General features: G+C 48.9%; 1 protein-coding gene across 11 annotated transcripts in view; it reads left to right on the forward strand.

Annotated features, from left to right (window-relative positions):
* PKNOX2 (PBX/knotted 1 homeobox 2) overlaps positions 1 to 17,114 on the forward strand; it is a 317,669-nt gene that overhangs the window by 213,384 nt on the left and 87,171 nt on the right. For 10 of the 11 annotated variants that reach the window (XR_006208719.1, XM_042959546.1, XM_042959543.1 and 7 more), the window contains one exon: positions 6,535 to 6,641. The exons of the other annotated variant lie outside the window; for it this stretch is intronic. The gene's annotated coding sequence lies outside the window, so the exon portion shown is untranslated. The remainder of the gene's footprint in view (positions 1 to 6,534; positions 6,642 to 17,114) is intronic. 11 annotated transcript variants of the gene reach the window in all.

Here is a 17,114-nt window from a genome sequence, read left to right on the forward strand (position 1 = left end):
ACTCTGCTGGACTATCTCTCCACATTCATTAATGATATTAGTAAGAGTCATATGAAATAATCCATAGTTTGGTCAAAAGCTCTTCATTCAGAGACACATTGAAATATAGGGAATTATAATGCCTTTGGCAATAAGTAATGATAGTGAAATAGCTAACTTTCAAACAAACTGATTAAGCATTCATTGGAATTAGTATTTTCCAGGACTAGTCCCTCTTCGTGTGACTGGAATGATACTTTCAATGATCTACAAGGACAAGGTGCTAACCTATGTATATATGGAGAGTATAAAAGAAATAAATGACACATATCTTGTCTTCAAAGACATATGGTGCCATTGAGGATATCAGATTAACACAGAAAGCAGAAGTTGACAAAATAGATTAAGATTGAGGGTCAATCACAGGCTGGAGGTACAAGAGGTTGACTTCATGCAGTTGCAGAAGGTCAGAGAAAGGCAAGACTTGAGACTGTCTTTGAGGAAAGAGGACCTGAGTAAGTGCAGGACTTGATGGACCTGGACAGCCAAGAGAGAAGGGGAGCACAAGGCCTTCTAGAAGGGCATAGTGGCCTAGCGAGGGGGCACAGGGCTCAGACATGGCATGTGCTAGGTTGTGAGACAGTGGCAGCCTAGCCTGGCTGGGGAAAGGTTTGGGTTGAAAGGACCAGGGGATTAGGTAAAGAGGTAGGTTTGGGCTGATTATGGAGGATAACGATAGAAGCTAAGAAATTTGGATTTTGTCTTCTTAGGCCCTGGCAAGCCATTGTAGACAGGGCCTAAGGACAGGGGACAATCAGTGTAAACAAGTCTATGAATTATCTTAGCTTCCAAGGAGGCCCTGTCTTCTTAGAGGATTGGAATCTGGTCTCTTTGAGATCAGCCTTGTTGCTCTGGTGATACGTGAGGCTAGGACAGTTGAGTTTAACAGCTGACCAAGAGCAGTCAGAGAATGAGATCACACTGTCATCCAGGTCCAGCCTCTTGTGTACCGACAATGATGAAAACTGATGATGATGATGGTGATGGTGATAGGGATGGTGATGATGATGATGATGATGATGATGATGGGGATGATGATGATGATGATGATGGTGGTGATGATGATGATGATGGGGATGAGGGGGATGATGATAATGATGATGGGGATGATGATGATGGTGGTGATGATGATGATGGGGATGATGGGGATGATGGAACAGAATTCAAAGCGTGAAGGGTTTTGGCCAATGTCACCTAGCAAAGCCATGGCCTGGCTGGATCGAGCTGTCATGCATCCTTAGCTTGCTCGGCCCAGCAAGGAGGTGAGAGCAGCCTTAGACTGTCACAAATGTCCATTATTGGAGAGGTGCCCGAGGGTCCCTCCACCACTGCACTTACACCAGAATTGGTACTGGGGTGGGCTCCAGAGTGAGAACAGGCTCTTTCAAGCCTCTTAGGCCAAAGGAGACAATGACTCTGGTGTTTTTTGCTCCTGGGATAGATACAGCATGGGGCAGCTTTCCAAAGTGGCCTTTGGTTTGGGCTTCTGGCCAGAGATTTCAGAGACCCAGTTCACTACTGTCCTGTTCATCTACAAAAAGTACAAGTTGGCAAAACAGGCAAAGGTGTTTCCTGGGGAAGCCTGCCCGTCTTTGTCAGAGGGCACCCTGGTTTACAACTTGGACAGGCAGGGAGAGGCCTGACCAGGGCTAAAGAACTAGGGGTGGGAGCCACCCCATTCCCTGGAGATCTCGTAGAGACAGAAGGGACTCCATCTTTAAGATGAAGCTCCTGCTTCCTTCTTTGTCCCTGAAATATCTGGGCCATCAGGTCACACAGAGCCCATGTCTTCCCATCCATCTCTCTCTCTCTCTCTCTCTCTCTCTCTCTCTCTCTCTCTCTCTGTCTCTCACTGTCTGCCTCCCTGCCTGTCAGGCTGCCTGATAATTAAGCCCATGTCCAGCCTCAGGATCAGGGCAGTAGTGTCACGGGCTGCATGCTGGCCTCTAGAGGAAAAGGATTTTGTATGGCAACAAGAGGGAGGGTGGTGTATCCTCTCTGGCCAAGATCTAACAAGGCACATTCTGGCCCCTCCTTCAGGCGAGGCAGCCTTGAGCGAGGAGGGACAGCATGGCTCACAGAGCTGCCCCAGGATAAGAGGGGTGGCCACGACCCACGAGCAGGCTCCTCCCCATACCCCACAACCCCAGACTGTCTCTCATTTTCCTCAGTGCTTTCTGTCATGTGAGTTGCCCTCCTTATGCTCAGAGGGATCACTGGCAGTGACAGAACAGAGATTACAAGCTGTATTTCTGCCTTGAAGCTTTCTCCAGGCTGTTGGGAACTGGGTGGTTGTCAGTTCTAGGAAAGGAGAAATCTATGTGTGTTGTAGCCCTGAAGTGGTGCCCTGCGTGGGGGCAGGCTGGTGTCACTCAGAGCATCCTCCCTCTCTCAAATGTGTATTTTATTAGTGCCTGAGTGGGGCCAGGGATGGCCGGCTTCCCTTCCCTAACATTGGTGTGATTCCTGCCTGGGGGGCTCTGGATCCACAGGGCCACCTTAGGGGTGGCGGTTGGAGGCAGAGGTAGAGCTAGAGCAGAAAGACAGACAAAAAAGCATGTGGCTACACCAGGACATCAGGAAGGAGCTCTCTCCTTAGTGCCAGAAGGGACACAATTAAAGCAGAGGCTGAAGGACCAGGCAGGCGGGCCTTCCAACCTTCCATGCCCTGACCCAGACCCTCTCCCCCCACCCCTGCGACTGTGGGCTTTGGCAGAGGTGAGGGTGGTGCAGCCAAGAACCAGAAGCAGCAGCATCCATACATTACAGGGTACAATTATTTCCTTATCATCAAGACTCTGAACACCTCCAAGACAGAGTTGTGCGTGTGTGTGTGTGTGTGTGTGTGTGTGTGTGTGCGATCTTTGTATGCCCAGGCCCTGCTATGTTGAAGGTCCAAAATACGTAGAGGCTAAATCTGCGCTGCCCAGAAGAGGGGAGGAAGGAAGAGTAAAAAGCTACCCAAGAGCAGAGGTTTCATCAGCCGAGTAGGCTCCAGACACCTGGGAAATGAGGCAGGGGAGGCAGACATCCTCAGAGCTCCCAGGAGGGCACACCCCACAACTCAGGGCACAGCCACCTGCTTTCTTGCGGGAGCCCAGCATTTACTCGGCTCTTCTTAATGCGGCCCCTCCCTTTGGATTGGTAAGAAACACGAGAGCAAAGAGAAGTGGGGTAGGTTGGAAGAGCAAACTGTCTAGAGCCAGAAGACGTGCCACTTGCTGGTTGTGGTTTTAGGCAAGCCCTGGTACCCGACTTTCCTCAGCCTCATTATCCACATCTGTAAAATGGGAACAACCGGCTGGCAAAGAAAAAGGCGTCTCTCGTACACCACAGACAGGATGTAAATTGGTGTGACCTTCCTGTGAGTCATTGTAAAAGTTTTTAAAAACGAACATCCCTTTGGATTTGGCAGCTCCCACATCTAGAAACTTATCCTAAGACAATGAGCACGTCTGGAGCAAAATTCAGTGATGAGAATGGGCATAACAGATAACAGCAAAAACTAGAAATAATCTGAACAAGTGGTAGAAATTTGGCTGAATAATTATAGTGTGTCCATAAATGGAATGCCATTTAGCCACAGGATTACAGTGTATATTTTCCTTATATGCAAAGATATTTATGATATGTCGCTAAATTTAAAAGGCTGATTACAGAACAGTCTATATAGGATGACACTGTTTTTAGGAAAGAAGAGTTTTATTCTACATATTAACTATGGTTATCTTTGCATTGTGGGATTACAACTAACTTAAATTTTCTCTGTCTTACTTAACTATTTTGTGCTAATCAGCATCTATTGTTTTGTAAAGATAATGAAAATTAAGTTGTATTAAAATATTGACCTTTACAGGTTGTTTTAAGAGTTAGGGGGCACCTGGGTGACTCAGTCGATTAAGCGTCTGACTTCAGCTCAGGTCACGATCTCGTGGTTCGTGAGTTCGAGCCCCGCATCTGTGCTCACGGCTCGGAGCCTGGAGCCTGCTTTGGATTCTGTGTCTACCTCTCTCTCTCTGCCCCTCCCCCACTTACGTGTTGTCTCTCTCTGTCTCTGAAAAATGAATAAACCTTGAAAAAAATTGTTTTAAAAAGAGTTAAAGAAGATATTACATACAAAAGTTGTTTGTAAACTGAAAAGTTACAGATATAAGACAGGGTCTCTGCCCATGAGGAACTTCCAGTTTGGAAAGACATGACAGATACGTAAGATAACTATAGCATGAGACAGAATGTGGCAAGAGCTGTCAGAGAACGATAAACAGCATGTTACTTGGAAACACGGAGGAGGTAAAATTACTTATGGTTCTAGAGGAGAGCGCCAGAATGTTTGAGTTGAATATTGAAGAACGGTTAAGGTTCTGTCAGGTAGAAATATAGAACTGGGGCAGCAAGCAAAGCAGGAAACTGTGGTACAGATTTGGAGGATGGAAAAAGTTTGTGTTTGGATGGAGGGTAGAGACCCTGTGGGTGGCAGAGAAAAGGAGAGTCTAGAAGGGTATTACGGGGCCAGGCTGCAGACACCTTGAAGGCTGCACTTGGTAAAATGCCATCAGTGAACCTTTGTTGGTGCCTTCTATGAATAGGGAGCCACTGAAAGTTCTGGGAGAGGAGCTGACACCGGCATAAACCCATCAGGGGTAGTGAGGTTCTACCTTCTCTGGGGCCTGGGATGGATGCAGAATAAGGGCGTCTGCCTAGGAAGCTCAGTCTGGAGGCAGCTGATGAGCTGGAGGGGCAAACTGTGGGGACAAGGAGGGGCTTGGCCACCATGGTTCTGTGACGGGGCATGAAAGGGAGGGAGGACCATCTTCTGCTCTGACTGGAAAGGGATGGGAAGTGATAGAAGAATGAAATGAGAGGGTGATCTTGGAAGGAACTAGGACACCTCTCCCAGCGTGGCTGCCTGCGGGGGCAGAGAACTGGGAGCCATTCACAGAATTCACCCAAGGCCCCAGGGAGGAGGAACAGGCTGGGGGCATGAGGAGTGTGACAAGAGCAATCTGGTGCTCAAGATGTGTTCCCCTCAGTTGGTCCTGATCCCTTGGGCCTCTCTGTGTGATATCCCAGGGGCTGGCAGTGGCCAGGGGGGACCTGGCCCCCTGCTGCTTTGAATGTGTCTCTATTCCTCAGCTCCTGGGAGGCATCTGAGGGGTGGGGAGGGGGGTTGTTTCAACCCAGTGAGTTTTTGTTAATGGAAATTCATTAAGCAACCCACCTATCTTGGAAGCTTCTCTCAGCCCATCCCACCCTCCTAGCATGCCCCAGCTCACTCTTTCCTGCAGGTGGGAATTCATACCCCCTCAGGACCCCGGATACTCTGTCTCTCTGTCTCTGCCACTCTCACCCCCAGGGAGGCGCATGCGCGTGTGCGTGTGCGTGTGCGTGCACACACACACACACACACACCCCGGAAGGGAGGCGGGAAAGTCTTGTTCAGGCAAATGTCTAAATTTCCATTTCCCCACTGCAACTCCCAGCCCGGGCCACTGTTTAGCTCCTCCTGTTGTCATGTCACTAGTTAATTACATGCTTTACTGAGGTGCAAATGTGTTTTTACAAGGAGACCAAGATGGTGTTAACTAGAAAGGAACTGTGAATGTTAAAAGATGCATTTACCTCTGGTTGTAGGGCTGGGGCTCTCGGCTGTATGCCCCCGGTGCTGCCCTAAAAATGCAGCCCAGGCATCGAGCAGCTCTCGTCCACCCTCCCTCCCGTGACCCTGCCATCCTAGCCCTAAGCGCAGCCTCCTTGGGGTCAAATTAGCACCTGGATTCATAAGAAGAAAATTAACATAAGTGTCTGGGAAGTGTCAGGTCAGCCCTTAGAACAGTACAGACCACCAACCTCAGTTTCTGAACATCTAAGTTCATTTCAAATATTGAGAACCAAAATGATTCACTTCGATCTAAAAATAAATCAGTGAGTGGTGCAGCCAAAGCCACCTGTAGGCCAAGGCTGTCCTTCACTGCCAGGCTCTGCTCGGGGTCCACTGCCCTCCTGACTCTTCATCCCTTCTGCCCACAGACCTCCTCCCCACCCCCAGTAGTGTCTCCCCAAACCCCAGCCAAAGTCTGCCAATGGAAAAGGATCTGAGACTCAGATGCACATCTGGAAAGGTTGTGACTACTACCCTTCCTTTGAGTTCCCTACAGTTTAGAACAGGAAGCCAGCTCTGCCCTGCCCAGGGCCCAGAGTCACTCAGAGACCTGCCCACACGCTGGGGGAGAGAGGACCGAACATACAACCGATATCAGGAGACCAGAAGGTTGACAACAGGGCACCTGGAACCGTGACAAGGATTTGGGCTCTAAAATGGCTCAGTGGGCCTGAACAGCCACACTGAAGAGAGAGACTGGCTTGGCACATATGGCAGGGAGGTCTGTAGAGCAAATGGAATGCTCTCTCACAACCAGAGTGGGCACCCCCTTGTCCTCTGACCCCCCCCCCCAGGCCTCTAACCCCTTCTGAGAGCTGCTCTACCCTTTTTTACAGGTGCTCTGGCACCAGGTGACAGGAAGAATTTCTGGCCCAGCTGGGAGTGAGAAGAGGGAGTGAGTCTCCTGAGGGCCATCCTCGAGTCCGCCAGGATCACCCGAACAGTAAGAAATGCTTCTCCATCCTTAAGCACATATTTAAACCCTCCAGGCAGATGATCTTTTCTTCTGAAAGCCTCGAGAAGCAGCCCATCACATTAGCTGGCGCTTAGCATATACGACCTAGGAACACACACCTCGTATCATTTTGCTTCACATCTTTCCCCCTTAGCTCCTTGAGGACAGGGCCAGGGTTGTGCCTTATCCCTACGTACCTCTCTTTCTTCTGTGCAGTCTGGGAACAATGAAGTGATGTCGATGCAGATGGACAGGCTGTTGCTTACATCCACAGTGATGATAACATTGTACAACCTTCTGGAGCAAGCATTATCACCTATGAACCGCCTACGGGCGTTTGTTAAAAAGCACAACCTGGACCTCGCACCAGAGAGTCTGATTTCTAAGCCGAGGTTAAGACCGAAGCTGCACCCCAAGTGTTTTTGATGAGCACAGAGGAAACTGCGTTCCAGGTGTTTCTGATGAACTCTGCGAAATGGTTCTTTAGAATGTATAAGGCATTTTGAATGGAGAATCTCATTTAATCTTCTTATCAGATAGGGGTTTTTTTAATCCCCTTAAGTAACTTCATGATCTCAAAGACATAAGTATAGGCAGGGATTTAGGAATCCGGTTATCCAGAACAACCCTTTTTTCTTTCCAGTAAGCCATGATAAGGGCTGGATCTGTTATGGTGAGATTTGGGCCCCAACTCCAAAGGACGCTGCCCAGGACTTTGGAAGTTTCTCTGCTGTTCTAGAGCTGCCATGACCTTACAGTTCATCGGCCTTCATTTTGGGGGGCAGTCATCATTGCCCGATTCCTCACAAAAGCTGGTTTCCTTGGAGAGAGGGAAAGGGAGACAGTTAACCAGAAAGGTGAATGTTCCCAGGGCCAGCTCCCCAAGTTAGCAAGGCCAGAGATATTCCAGAGGACCACACGGGCAAGAACTGGCTCACAGTGCTTGTCCCAGTTCCTATGCCTTCTAGCCATGCGGGGAGCTCTGTGTCTCAAGCAGTGGGGAGCACGCTGAAGCATGCTGTGGCTCCTAGAGGTAAACGCCAGAGAAAAAGACATATCTAGGGGGATCGAGGCTTCACCCTTGAGCAAAGGGATTTGGCAGTGTCCATTTCAGGGACAAGTTGACAATCTTTTCAACAGCCTTCAACGAGCCTGTGTGCACGGCCATGTCAAAGGGAGATCACTGAAGACAGTAGTTGTGGTGAGGGCTTAAAGAAGATGGAGAGAGAGAGAGAGAGAGAGAGAGAAGAAAGAAAGAAAGAAAGAAAGAAAGAAAGAAAGAAAGAAAGAAAGAAAGAAAGAAAGAAAGAAGAAAGAAAGAAAGAAAGAAAGAAAAAGAAAGAAAAAGAGAGAGAGGAAGGAAAGGAAAGGAAAGGAAAGGAAAGGAAAGGAAAGGAAAGGAAAGGAAAGGAAAGGGGGACAGGGTTAGAGACTCCTGGTGAACCTGTGTGCAGAGGTGTTGTGGCCAAGTCCGGGGGACTTTCTCTGGGACTGGCAATCATGCTGAGGTTCTTGCTGAACTACTTGATAGAGTCCTATTTCTCTCCACTCCAAGGCTACAGATACTAGAGTCCAAACAGACCACAGCATGCCTGGGAGAATGGAGGTGCCCCAACCCTCCTCACCTCCTTACGTGCTAGAATAAAGGGAAGAATGGAAATGGGTTGATGGACTGGTAACGATCGCTACCGATTGTGTCTTATAGAATGGAAAGTTTCCATGGATGACATAGAGGCAACCTCAAATATCCTGACCTCCCCTCACTCTCCTTACACACACACACACACACACACACACACACACACACACTGACCACCAAACTATCTTGCTGAATGTCAGACAAGTCTGTTCCAGGGGCTAAATACAGTTGACACTGTTGCTTGGATTGGTGCAGTCGGCAAGGACAATTTTTGCAGCTAATGCTGGCAGTGTGGCAATCAGAGGAGCCGCCAGCTGTCTCACTTAAATTCTTAGCTCTCTCGTTCTCTTTTTTTAAAATCGTTTTGCTTACATAATCCACCCCCTTTTTATTTTCTAATTCTCTCCTTGCAAAGCTGGCACCAGAGGGGAAGGGCTGGGGCGGAGGGGTAGCAATTACACATCAGTTTGGGGAGCATTTACATTTTGCAATTACAATTTAAAAATAAGCCTCGTTAATGATCTCCACGTGTCACCGACAAACCCTAACTGACATACTCTCCTGGGCTTGCCTGCCTCCCCCTGAAGGCAGAGGTACCCAGGGAGACACAGAGGGAGGCCGGGGGCAGCATGTGAGGGGCCACAAGAGCAGTTAGTGTGCCCTTGAGGTTGGTGGAGGACAGGTGTGGAGCTGAGCACCTAGAAACCAGGAATTCGGGGCTCCAGCCGCTCTCCTCTTCCCTGTACCCATGCTTCATCCTCAGCCCCTCTCCTCCCAGGCTCTGGAACAGCAGGACTCTGTGTCCTCAGGAGGCAATGTCAGTCCTCAGAGCTGTGGGAAAGGGAGCCTCCACTGCTGATACTCTCCCAGGTGGAATTTTCACTGTGCTGTCGGGCAAATGTAAATCCTGGTCCCCAGGAGCCAGCCAGTGTGCCTGGGTATTCGTGGACTGAGTAGAGGGACTGATCACACATGCGGGGCTCAGGAAGAGAACAGGATTAGTTGTTTCGTGGTTCAGGAAGGACATTTCTCCTCTTATAATTGGTTGACATATATTTAATGAAGCCCTCTGATCCCTTGGGCAGGGACTTTGGGACCAGACGCACCCAGACTCAAATTCTAGCTCTGCTGTTTGTCGGCTGTAAGATTTGGGACAAGTGAACTGAACTTTTCTGACCATCATTGTTTTTATGCAATTGGGATAATCGTATTTACCTTAGAAGCCTTCTTCGAGGATTAAATGAGATAACGTACTAGAAAGCACCTCACACAGTAGCTGGCGCGTGATAAATACTCCGTAAATGTCAGCTCCTTGCCAAGCCCCTCCTTAGGAGCCCCAACACGCTTCCTCCTGCCTCCATTAATGTTTTGCCTTTCCGGCTACCGTGGACACTAAGGAAGGGTGATCTGGTCTAATTTTGCCAGGTCTCCACCTCCAGATCAAGCCATCTGAACGTTGAGCAGCCCCTGAAGGAGATCCCCCAGCCCCTCACACATCTCCCTGTAGGATTCTCTGCAGAGCCTTGGTCTCAGGCCTCCATTCCAGCCCTTCCACTTTTCATGGGCTGGCTCCCCAATCTGGCTTTCAACAGCCCAAGTTCTCTTTTCTGGACACTACTTCAATGGAGTGACCTTTTATCAGGCCCCACCTATGTCCTTCATCTGTGAAAGGAGGGAGGTGGGCCAGGAGCTGTCTGAGGTACCTTTCAGTCTTGATATCTGTAAGCCTCAGATCCTCCTTCCCCGGCGGCTTCCTCCAGGCCAGTCTTGGGACTGACCACTTACAATCAAAAACTTCCATCTGTTACTTGAAACATACATAAAATAGCTCTTCCCTGTGGCAAAACCAGATATGCATCTTACAAAAACCCGAGACAAGCAAGACTTCCAAAAGCAAGCCCCTTGGCATGGGGCAGAGAACACAGAAGGGGACTATAGCTTACTGGTTTGGGTGCTTAGGCAAACAGACTTAAATATCATATTTTAAATACTTTTTTTAAACATTTATTTATTTTTGAGAGACAGAGAAAGACAAAGCATGAGTGGGGAAGGGGCAGAGAGAGAGGGAAACAGACTCTGAAGCAGGCTCCAGGCTCTGAGCTGGCAGCACAGAGCCCGACACAGGGCTCCAACCCACAAACCGCGAGATCATGAACTGAACCGAAGTCAGCACTTAACTGAGCCACCCAGGCGCCCCTTAAATACTTTTTTTTAAAAACTTTCTTTTTTAACCTATGTTACATAATGAACAGCTTTTCAGGTGAAAATAAATAGATTGTCTCCTTATTTTCAACTGCCGAATATAGTATTCTCTTAGATGGATATTTCATTATTTAACTTTAGGTATTGTTAAATTGAAGTAAAGTATGTATGTGAGGAAAAGGCAGGGTAAAAGGCACAAAATAGAATAAAAAGTGACCCTTCTTTCCCCTACCTCTACCCACAAAGCCCGACAATCCAAAGTCAACCACAACGAACAGTCTCTGATTCTAGTTATTTGGTGGCCAATGTTTACTATGTTATATAATATACTTACGTCCCTCTTTCTTCATTTCTGTATTTATCTATTAACTCCCTGCTATGAAAGCCAGGGAAGTTAGCACACATTCTCCCCTTCCAATTTGAATTAGTTTGATAATTTTTATTAAACCATGTTTGACATTATCTATTTTTAATATATAGTATTATATAGAATATGGTGTTGGGGCGCCTGGGTGGCTCAGTCGGTTAGGTGTCCGACTTCAGCTCAGGTCATGATCTCATGGTCTGTGAATTCGAGCCCCGCGTTGGGCTCTGTGCTGACAGTTCAGAGCCTGGAGCCTGCTTCCGATTCGGTGTCTCCCTCTCTTTCTGCCCCTCCCCCACTCACACTCTGTCTCTGTCTCTCTCAAAAAAAATGAATAAACATTAAAAATAGATATTAAAAAAATAACAAAAAGAATATAGTGTGTATACATTACATGTTCTACACTATATAACACATAGTACTACATATAATTAACTCTATGTTTTATTTATGTAGTGTAATAGCGGTTTTACAGATTTAGAAGATTTATAGTCTATCACTGTAGTTCCCTCTGCGTTTCAACTATAGGTTGATTGTAAGATGGAAATATTATCCAACCACAGAACTGAATAGTGTGATTTGACCAGGGAAAAGGAAATGGAACCCTCTACATTACAACTTGGCTGCTGCAGTAGAATCTTCCAAGCCCCCAGGGGTAACCGCCCACCCTTCATTCCCATCCAGCTCTCTTCCCTCCCACTGGGTCACATCAGGTTGCCACCATCTTATGTATACGCTGCCCTCTTCCTCTGATTCCTCTGTTTTACTGGAATACCCCGCTAATTATTTCTGATATTGATGGGTGGGAAATAAACTCTGAGTTCCTTCATGTCCAAAACAGGCTTTATGTTGTCTTCAAACTTGATGCATAATTCGATTGAGCTCAGAATCCCATATCAAAACCTTCTTCTTTTAGGTCTTGAAGACATTGTTCTACCGTCTTCCTATTTCCAATCTTGCAATGAGAACTTATGGAAACATTCAATTTTCTCTTCTTTTGCAAGTTTGAGAATGTCACCACTGTGTGTTTGATTTTGTTTGCACCTTTCTTTTTTTCATTACCCCTACTCAGGCCTTGGGACCACTTTCAACCCGAAATAGTCACCTGCCTTGCTTCAGCTCAGGGATATGTTCATTTCATTATTCCTTTGTTTGTCCTGCTCACTTGTCTGTTGCCTCCTGGAACTTCCACTGCCCAGCACAGAGCCTGGTGCATAGTAGGCGCTCAGTAAATGATTATCGAATTTGTTCCTTGGGACCTGGGTTCTAGTTAGGTCCCTATATTCAACTCACTGCATGGACTTGGACAAGTTTTCTCATTTGAGCAGAGAAGTCAGACCTCATGACTGCTCAGGATGCTTCCACTCTGCCAGTCCTCTGACAGTCCGCCCTGGAGCCCGGAGTCCCTGCTGCTCCTGGGATTGGGGAAAAAACTGAGGAGTGAGAAGGGAGGGGAAGGCAGAGGTTGGGCAGGAGGGCAGCCACAGCGGCCAGCCTCCCACTACCGACATTTCCCCGAGCCTTTCATCTGCTCAGCATCCCCTGCCTGTCCCCCTTGGGGACCTCTCTCCTTGACCTTCCTGATCATTCTCAAATGGGCCTCTTTTCCTCTTCATCTCCCTGCTCCCTACACCTTCTCAGCTCCCCTCCACACACAGGTCCCATTAGCAAAATAATCTCTGACCATGGCAAGTGTCTCATTAAGTGAGATCTTTTTTTTTTTTTCACTTTTATGAATTCCCGCACAAAGAGACTTCCCTCTACAATGCTGCACAGCAGATGCTTTGACCTGAGACAGCCAGGCCCTAAAAAGAGAAGAAAGATTAGAGCGGCCTGCCGATAGCTCGGATATGCCCCAGACTTAGGCTACCTTGTACCCTGGGGGAGGCATCTTGGGTGAGAATTCTCACTTGCCCCTCTTCCCCACCCCAGATACTGCTCTGGGAGCAGACACCTCACACGCAGCTCCCCTGACTGCCTAGACCGACCTGCTCTGGACAGAACCTCTAGATCTGGGAACCAAGATGCTTTGCTCCTTTTCCCTGAGAGGGCCAGAAAATGGAAGATCCAGATTAACAAGAGCTCAGATCCCAGAAGATCATCCTCTGTTCTAAGTCAGAGAATCCTAATTGGTCCCCAGGGGCCAGAGTCTACTGGGCAAAATTGTCTTCTCTTCTTCCATCCCCTGGTCCTTGCCCTGCTATGACGAGTGGGGTCCCCTCTTACTGGAGAGAGAAGAGGGGGAAAGTAGAGGCCCAAGTTTGAACTTCAAGTCCACAAAGATTCTGTACTAAAGTCAGGACTCTTTCTTTCCACTGGGGGACCACCATGATAGAATGTGAGTTGGCATTGCAAAAGGCAGAATTAAGGTTGGAGGTGAGTTATACTTTTCAGACAAGTTAATATGAAACACTTCTTGGTGCCTGAGTGCAGTAGAAAGGGCCAGCATATGAGTAAAGGTTTCCCTATTAGAAGCCAGAGAACTACAGACCCCTTTCCAAGGCTGGAGTTTAAAGGGAATGGGGCTCGACAGGGGACAGGCAGGAGCCAGTGGGAAGTGGAACACAGCTCTGGTCCTCTGCACTTCTGTTTAGCTGCTGCCTGCTTGGGAGGCTGTGGGGAGTAACCCCGCTGCTGGCCTGCAAAGATGTCCTCATTGGCCACCCATTTAGATGGCTGCCTGGAGTCCCTCTGGGCTGAGAGAGGAGGGTGGGCAGGAAGGAGCTTCTGCAGGGGGATAAAGCTAGAACTTGGGGAGACAGGACAAGAGATGGGATGCCCCCTAAGGATGAGCTGCCCCAACTTGCAAAAACCAATACTGCTCCACTGGGCAGGCTTTCCAAAGATACAGCCAGGTGCCTCTTCACCTGTGAGTCGTGGGTACACGTCCCCCCCTCCCCCAGAGCAGGGGCTTCTTTGCAGCTGTGGGTGGTCCCTGGAAAACCATGGGTGGGCTGGGGAAAGAACTGCAAGGGGAGACGTGGAGAGCAGGCGGACAGTCACCGGCGCCCTCCCTTCCAGCCCACCCGGCCCCACCTGGGCTGCCCCACCTGGGCCGAGCAGGGCCCAAGGGTCCGGCTGACAGGAAAGAGACGCTGACGGAATCACAGTCAATGTGAGTCAGAGCCCCGGCCCTGGTGCCACAGAGTGTGGGGTCAGCCTACAGGCAGGCCCTGCTTTCGCTCTGCACGAGTCCGGAGAGCCGTGCCCCCAGACAGCTAAAGCACATGACCCAATTACCACTTACGCATCACCTTTTGGATGCAGTCTTCAACCTTGTACTTCTGTCGTTTCCTATTCATTCTTTAATTTTGTTCTTTCCCTTCATAATTGAACCCACAGTCCAGTGAGTCTACGACGGAGACTCAAGATTTGCCTCTTTCAGCACGCTTAATGTTCTCCATGTTTGTCTCAGTGGTATTATGTTTACGAGACCCCTACTTCTTATAGCTGGTATCAGCACTTCCAGTTTTCCACCTTCCACTCGTTTTTATGAAATAATGAGAGCAAAATGCAATAAAATATTTAAATAGATGTGCGCACACGCTGCCGTCCAAAGATGACAGGGCTGGCAGAAGCGAACTGCTGTCTAAGTGGAAGCACCTTCCAAAGGCGTGAAGTGCGTGTGCATTAATGGAGGCACAGACGCCCAGATTTGGCATTCGGAGGACGTTTAGGGGGACTGCTAGAATATAATTCGTGGAAATGCAGGGCATGTGAAGGTGAAAGGGCAGCCTGTAGTGGATGGCCCAACTCAAAGTCAGTAGCTTGTTTCTACACTCATCCTTGCCTTTTCTGTACTTCCCCAATTCCCTGGGGGCCTCTCTCCTCCTCTGGGTTTCCCGCCTCCACCCTGGGACTTCTAGGTTAAATGTTCAGAATCTGAAAGCAGACCGGGCGTCACACTGGGAAACTTCCTCAGCCGCACTAAGCCTCAGTTTCCACGTCCATGAATGAGGACAGCCATCATGCCCATGCCATAAGGTGGCTGGGAAAAAATAAACAAGGTTATGTGCATCAGAAGCTTAGCATAATGCCTGGGGCGTGGGGAAAGCTCAATGAACAGCAGCTGTTATTAATTGCATTTACCATCTCACCCCTATCAAAATTTGCTCCAGGGAAACACACTCATTCTCACTGAGGTGTAAGTGACTGCTGGAACTTGAAGAGCTATCTTTTCCAGATTTGTTTGTTTGTTTGTTTTACATTTTAACAGGAAGCCAAAGAAATTAAATTGTAACTGTGTATATATTCAAGCTCCATGAAGAGATAGAGCTTGTGAAATCTCTATCTCATAAGATTTTTCCCCCCTAGAGAGGAAAGGCAAGGAAGAGCCATGATCTGGTCCACCAGGGAGCACAGGGTTCAATGGGCAAGACAGGCCATGTGGATGGGAAGCAGATTTTCCATAATATAGAAACACACGTAGTGATCATCCATGCTCTACTTCTCCTTCATGGAAAAGTAGAGTTTTGAGCAAAATTTTGATGAAGGAAAGGACGTGAGAGTGTGATACAGAGACCTTGATGGCAGCTGAGAAGCACAGCAAAAAGCATGGAGGAAAACTCTCATTAGGTGATAGAGAGCATGTCTGTTCGCTGGGGCTTGAGTCCAGTTGGCAAAGCCCAGGAATGCGCTCTCTACCCAGCATCACTTTTTTGCACATGGCAGCCACTATCCTCCCTTCCCTGGGGCTCCCTTTCCTGACAGATGAGGAACACAGAGCCAGTGGACCTGTCCTTGTTGCCAACAGCAGTGAGGCCAAGTTGAGGGAGGCCCCTGGGCATCCTTTCCCCCTTCCTTGAGTGGACCTCGTTGCTCTGGACTCTACCTGGTCTCCCTCCCTTCCATGAGCTGGGGAAGGAAGTATCAGGGATGAGTGGCTTTTCTATGATAAGCTGAGCCAGAGAGCCACTTGCTCCAACAACCCTGACTCTTCACCATTTATTTCTGGAGGCCATTAAAAAAAAAAAAAAATGGAACCAGGTATCATCCAGCCAGAGGACATGGTATGGTTCTGAGGACCAAAAGGAGCCTGGCTGACCCCCTTAGGATCCTCTGGTTCCAGGAGAATCTGAGAGCATCACAAGGGACAGATGGGATGGGAGTCAGGGTCCCTTATCTCTATGGATGCCACCCTCCTCACAGTCCTGTTGCCCCACCCCCCTCCCAGCCCACTCTTGCTTTCCTTCCTCTTTCCAGCTCCCCAGGAGTGCTATCCTCCCTGTGTGCCTGCCTCAGAGAAGAGAAAGATTTATGAGAGGGAGGTAACTGCCTCGCTCCTCCAAGAATCAGAAGCTCTCCTCCCATCTGGGATCCCCAGCATCTGAGCTGCTCCTCTGTCTCTGTTGAGTTGTGAGCCTCAGGGGCCCAGCCTGTGTTGTTTTCTCAGCTCTGTTCCCGAGCAGCGGCTGCCGTCAGCTCTTGACAAATAATAATAAACCTGGGGATCAGGTTTGTCGAGGGGGATTTCGGTCCCTGGGTTCATTTTTAGATTTGTGTGTGTGTGTGTGTGTGTGTGTGTGTGTGTGCGCGCGTGCATACAAGAGAGCATGTGATGGTGTCTTGGGGGAGCAGCCCAGGGCTCCCAGGTGCCCTGGCAATCCACCCTCACTATACCTGTGGAAGAGTTGGAGGGCTCTCCTCTGCCCCTGACCATCAGGGCTGCCTGCCTGTGTAAAAGAAAAGAGAAATAATTGAATGAAAGGCCTGTGACTCTCTCCTTTCCCTGTCCCTCCCCACCTCACCCACTCAGGCTATTTGGATGGAGTGGCTGGAAATGTAAAACAGAGGGCAGAATCCCAGCTCTAGGTTTGAGAGTTGCCTGAGTGATGGGTGGGAACTTGGCCACAGGCCCAGGGAGAGAGGCTCATTGACAGAACCTTCACATGGACTCCACCCCATGTGGCAACAGCATGACCCACCCACCACCCACCCCCCCCCCACCCCCCGCCTCCATTCTTGAGGTGTAGCACCAAGGGAGATGTTTCCTGGAAGGGGAAAAATGTTCCAAGTCAGGCATCGCTGCTGGCAAAAGCTGGCCCCAGCCGTAGGTGAGTGTGAAATTTAGGACCCCAACATGGTGCCCCTGTGGGTTAGAACAGCACCCACTTTCAGCAGTTTGGAGGTGGCCATTGGAGGTCATTGCTGCCATCCCTGCCTCCAGGCAGGTGAAAGCGCAAACCACTTACCTGTGAGGCACATGCAAGGGCAGCGCTTACCCTTATAACCAGCATGCTTCTCCCCCCCGCCCAAC

The sequence above is a fragment of the Panthera tigris genome, chromosome D1, assembly GCF_018350195.1.
Source record: "Panthera tigris isolate Pti1 chromosome D1, P.tigris_Pti1_mat1.1, whole genome shotgun sequence".
Taxonomy (NCBI): domain Eukaryota; kingdom Metazoa; phylum Chordata; class Mammalia; order Carnivora; family Felidae; genus Panthera; species Panthera tigris.